Raw genomic sequence first — 6,378 nt, forward strand, 5'->3', positions numbered from 1 at the left:
TGCCTTCATGATCTAATTACCTCTCAAAGGTCCCACCTCCTAATACCATCACATCAGGAATTAGAACTTCCACATTCATTTTGGGGTGGGACACAAACTCATAGCCCGTAACAATGTGAAAATTAACAATAAAGGTGAAAAATCCAATAAAATTTTAATATTACACATGATTAAAATTTTTCAAGATATAGTTTTTATGAATATGAACTTGGTAATTACATAATGATATTTTTAAATACGAAAGAGCTACCTTAATAGTTTATGACATTGTTATAACAATCACGCATCTTGCAAATTCAAATTGAATAACTACCATAAGCTAACCTGATGTAGAAAGACATGGAAATTTGAGACGGGGGGACTCAAAGGTTGTCAATACTTTACAATGCTCAATGTCAAAATTTTATAAGTAAGTACCTTTGGTGCTACACATTATTCATATTTCTATATAAAATAAACACGTATTTTTTCAATCATTTTAAGTTGTTAATTTAAAACTATTGAAAACTCTTCTTTGTAGAAAGAGTGATTCTAAAGTATAAGATAACTTATTAAATTTTAAAATTAGTAAAAACAATGCATAAGTTTCTCAAGTATCCACACTAGCTGGGTATGACAAACAGTTTACCTGAAACTAAATTTTATCTAACAGAATCAGTTACTGAGGACATCTCCTGTTATAATTCCCCTCATCTTTCTCAGTGTTCAACTGAAATGCATCTTTAAGCCTTAGTTGCAAATTTAAAATAATTTATAGTCCATATTACACATTTCAAAAGCAGATATTTAGTATGTAGACTGTCTAAATGTCAAAATTATTCGTCTCTTATCAGTACCATGACTGCTTTTACTTGAAGTCTGAACAGAAAACAGACATGTTGCTTGTACCTGATTATATTGTTAGAAATTGAATGAAGATATTACAAAATGGAGGAAAATAACAATTAGCCACATAAATATTAGAATAACTGTAGTTACCAGAAATATTTCAACAATCAGCTTCTCCATATCAGTTCACATCTCCTTTTTGATTTGGGAATGGTATTTTTATCTTATTGGAAATGTTCACAGACGTCGCCTACCGCAGCTGCAACTACCATTCACATTTTTACACTGATTATACTCACTAATTGCAAGTGGGATGTAAAACGGATTTCATATTAAGCTACATTAAAATGGAAGAAATTAAAACTGGGCTGTTTTTTGGATGTATTATATTATTTGCGAGACTGCAGATTTGAGGGCCGCATTAGCCAATTAAAAACACCAGGCTAGTTCTTGAATAAAGCATTAAAGCAAAAGGTTACTTTCACACTTGAGTGGTATATGTCAAAACAGACATTTTGCCTAGTGGTGGGTACCCTTGTGACAAATTAAATGAAAGGCTAGACTATACAATAAAAGATGACCATTTGTACAGTTCCATATTAAATGATGCATTTTGAGAAGGCTTTTCTGTCTCCTTGGTAGGCTATCTAATCTCAGCACAGTCTTCATTTCAGCAATACATATTTCACTTATTTACCCTTGTATATTCATCAGGCATTTGTGTTTCTAGTGCAAGCGTTCTCTCCATGACTAACTTTATCCTTTTAGGAATGAGCTTGCTGGAGTGTGACATACACAACACCATGTAATTTAAAAATCTAATATATTCCTATATAAAGTGTGGATTCAATATTCCTTCCTCAGGACACAGTATTGTTTACAAATGAAGGAAGACAAACTGGCCTGGCATTAAGTTCTGAAACCATATGCTGGGTAAAAGTAATTTGTCTGCTCTGAAAGTAATTCTGGACCTGATAGGCTGATTGGATAAAGGTTTAGCATTGAATTTGAGATGAACGAATGTGGGGTAGAATGATTCAATCAGACTTTTGCACTTGCTTTTTACTGTCTTGGTAACAGACAGGGCTAACATTTATCTCCATGCCTTTGCTTATACTATTCTGTACCTAGGATGCCTATCTTTCTAATTTCCAGTTTAGATTACATCCAGTTTTTAAAGCCTAAGTTAAGATGCATGTCTTTGTTGAAACCTTCTCTGTTACATCAATAAATAAATAAGCTTAATTTTTTTCTGAGCCTCTCATACTCTGTTTTCCTTATATATAGTTAATTAAGTGATATTTGGGAAAGAGCACACATATGTGTAGTTGGATAGCGGTCTGAAATTTATCTCTTCCACTTACTAGCTAATGTCATTATCTCACCTTAAAAGGAAATAATAATGGTACATTAGGAGATGATGACGACCAAACACCTTAAAGCAAAAAGGAAGTATGTGGTGAACCTACAAAAAAAAAGAAAAGCTTTTATATTTAAAAATATATTTGTATTTCATTATGTGCTTTCCTTTTTTTACATAATTGTTTAATGTGTCTATATGTTTTCCAATATTGTTTAGATTATAAATCCCTATAGAGCAGGGGTAAGATCATCCATATGTACAAATGTTGTTTTAACATTTTGGAGATTTTGGCACATTTATACTTTGAATTATCTGTCACATGTCTGTCTGTCTGTCTGTCTCTCTAATTGTCTATCTTAGGACCGGAATGCATAAAAGGCCCAAGACAGTATAGAGACCAGTGCAAAGGGGAAATAATTAAATAATTGACTTTACACTGAGATAGGTTAAAATATCTACTACTAAGAGAGTAGATCTTTAAAGTTCTCATCATAAGAATAAAATCCAATAATATGTGTGAAGATAGATGTGAATTAAACATATTGGGGTGATCATTTCACAATATACACCTATATCAAATCATTATGCTGTACATCTAAACTAACACAATGTTATATGTCAATTAAATATCAACCAAAAAAGAAATATTAAATATGTAAATTGTATTGTGACAGGAAAAACCCTAGGTCAGCAAGTAAAAATTTTATTTGTTTAAGAAAGAAAAAAATAGAGTTGAATTGATAAACAAATATATGACATTGTGTAAGGAAAAGCAATAAGAGTAAACTACTTACAAGTTAGAGCAACCAGCAGAGGACGAGAAAATAGCAGATAGTACATATATGGTTCATGATATTTGAAGAATTCAGTTCTCAAAGAATAAACATCAGGAATAGCTGAAATAAGAGGTGACCTAATAATTATGAATAAGTAAATGCTGAAAGTTCTTTTTATCCTCAAATAATGTTTTCACCAGTTTGCCATAGTTTCTCTTTCCTGTTCTAGAATTCTTATATGTAGAGGTCACCAACTGTCTTTAGAAACACATGTAAAAGTAAGGCCAATATATGGTGCCTGGGTGGCTCAGTCGGTTAAGCATTCAACTCTTGGTTTCAGTTCAGGTCATGATCTCAAGATCCTGAGGCTTCAAGCCCTGCATCAGGCTCTGCACTGACAGCACCAAGCCTGGTTAGGATTCTCCCACGTTCTCTGCCCCTCCTCCATTTATGCTGTCTCTCTCAAAATAAATAAATAAACTTAAAAAAAATAAATAAAGTATTTTTTTTACACTTGATCTTAGCCAAAAGGCCGAGAAGTGATAATAAAGTATGTTTTTAAAAAGTGAGGCCAATATATATTTATAAACCACCTAATAGCAAGCCAACAAATACAAAGTGATTAGAATAGGTAAAGTTCCCTAACTGGACAACCTGAAAGGAAAAATTCAAGTGTCTGTTTTATATGAAAAAACATTATCCTAGGCACTCTATGAGAAAATTAAGATGAAAAAGAGTTGGTTACTGTTCTGAAAGGAATAATTTGTAAGCAAAGTAAATAAACAACAAATAATAATATAAAGTATTTTATGCTCAATATAAAATTATTGCTGAAGATGCTAGTTACTGCCTTTCGTTCTCAGAACGAACATTCTCAATCCACCACTCAGTCTACTTGAATCAGCTGCGGCTTAACTTCTATCTCTCAAATGTATTCGACTTAAGCAGAAGAAGTTAATTAACTTTTACTCAGCTCAGGATACAGCAGTCAGTGTATACTGCTAGAATTGTTCTGACTTGAGATCTCACTTTCAATATTTGGGTTTTTACTTTTCCATTTTCCAAAATTTTACTCTCTCTTCTAGAAAATAGAAGTCCTTTTACTACAGCTCCTATTTTAGTGACCTGCCAGTAACCCAGTTTATCTGAAACTTTCAACTTCCTCTGAATTTCCCCAACCATGGACCAGACTATGACCATAGATCTTTTCCTCTAACTTTCCCCAACCACGGACCAGACAATGACTATAGACCTTACTAAGAGCAAATAGAAATCTCTGATGCAACTGCCCGTCAGTCTTGTATTGAGTCTCTTAACATGTCTGGTCTTGACTTCTAAATCCCATGCGATGATTTTTATGGAGACCCCAATTTCTCTCAGTTGGACCTCCTGACATTGTCTGCTGGAATAGACATGCCGGCAATCTCTTGTTATATGGTGAACATCATCTTTGTCCTACCACATCTTCCTATAATTTACTGACTCATACCTAGGCTTAGTGTGTGACTATATTTTTTTGTTCTCATTTCTCTATAAGACTTTCCCATCCCTAATCTGGAAACGCTTTATTGCATGTAACAAGATGCACCAAAGCAATATTATGTGATGAATAATGGTTATCATAGCCCACATCTCACCAGGCTATGGATGTGTTTTCTTAAGAAGTGTACCTGGGTCAAAGACCTGCCAAGGAAGAGAATCAGGTTAGTGTCCCTCAAGACATGTAGAGTCCTCAGCAGGGACAACCTAAACATTCAGTTAGGTTATCAACTTGCTCACATTACTATTGAAAGCAGAATAAAAACAAAACAAAACAAAACAAAACAATTCCTGGAGAATTTACGGATCCTCAAATATGTCCATGTTCTTATCCCAGAAACCTTGGAATAAGTCATGTCACATGACAAGGGAGATTTTAGGTTGCCAGTGGAATTAGGTTTCCTAATCAGATAACCAGATAAACCTTATAATAAGGGGAGTATCCAACTTGGATTATCCAAGTTGGCAAGATGTCATTGCAGGGGTCGTTTAAATGTGGAAGAGGAAGACAGATGGCCAGAGTCATAGTGTTGTGATATGAGAAAAATCTCAACTGAGCATTGGTGGCTTTGAAGATGAAAGAATGGGCATGTGCCAAGAAATGCAGGCAGCCCCTAGAAGCTGGGAAATGCAAGGAAATGACTTCTCTTCTAGAGAGAGGAGGAAGGAGAAAGGAAGGGAAAGTGGAAGAAGGGATCTGGAAGCAATACAGCCTCACCAACAGCTTGATTTTAGTCCAGGGAGACCCGTGTCTGAATTCCGACCACTAGAACTGTCAGATAATACCTTTGGGTTGTTTTAGGTTACTAAATGAATGGTTATTTGTTACAGGAGCAATAAGAAACTAATGCAGCCACACTTCAACATTTCTGAAGAAACGTCCTGAAATGAGTACTTGTAATTCTATTGCATATAATGCATCTTTTAGTCATCATCATAGCTTGGGTAGAAATACTAAGCCTATTAAAGCAGGCTGAACTTCCAGGGTTAGAACAGAGATTCCAAAATCAAAAGTCAACTTCAAGTCTCAAAATGCCTCAGTCAAACCAGTTGCAATTGATGTACATACTCGAAAAAGGTTTTCTTGTAATTTCTTCATATTTAAGCCTCTTACCTCTTCTTTAACCCCAATTCACCCTCATAGTCTATTCTGTAAAGCTTAAACGCTATTCACAAATTTGTTCGTATGCTCACAAAAATAGCTGAAGGGAATCATAATCTAAAACTGACTGAAAACTGACACAACTGGAATCAGATGGAGGAAGTCAATACTCATGGCTAGTCCAGCTGGGCCCACATTTTCACATTCTTTCCCTGACCACAAAACATCTCAAATAAAGGGAAAATTCATTTTGCCTTTCTTTTTTTGAAGTCTGTTTTTGTTTTATTTTGTTTTGTTTATTATATCTATAGCTATCTCTGGTTACATTTGACTCACTTTCTGTAGTAACTTAGGCAAATTAGATGGAGAAAAAGAAACTAAAAATTTTCTGAAGAGCTCTTTAGACTCAAGCTATACATTCCCACTTGGGTTCTGATTGATAGCATGCTGATAACATCACCCAGCGAGGCTGTTACCAGATTTCACCTTGAAAGATTTGTGACTTGAAGGCTGTGAGGTACTGGGGTTCCTCCTCCAAATTAGGAGACACTTCATTTATGTCATGATCATGACCTTTTCTGACTCCTAAAAAGAAATGTTGATATATTCCCTCCTTATTTTAATAAGAGCAATATCAATGCAGTAAATTTAAAAACATAACAAACAAAATTTCCAACATCTATCTGTTAAGAATATTATCTGGGGGGTACCTGGGTGGCTCAATCGGTTAAGCATCTGACTTTGTCTCAGGTCATGATCTCACAGTTCGT

At 34.6% G+C, this 6,378-nt stretch overlaps 1 non-coding gene across 1 annotated transcript; it reads right to left on the reverse strand.

Moving 5' to 3' along the window:
* Positions 1-3,313: 3,313 nt before the first annotated feature.
* Positions 3,314-3,511, reverse strand: LOC112850638 (U2 spliceosomal RNA). Its single transcript, XR_003222729.2, has one exon. It is a non-coding gene; the product is annotated as a U2 spliceosomal RNA (small nuclear RNA).
* Positions 3,512-6,378: the final 2,867 nt, after the last annotated feature.

Source organism: Puma concolor, chromosome C2, assembly GCF_028749965.1.
Source record: "Puma concolor isolate L17-30 chromosome C2, mPumCon1.1.hap2, whole genome shotgun sequence".
NCBI lineage: Eukaryota > Metazoa > Chordata > Mammalia > Carnivora > Felidae > Puma > Puma concolor.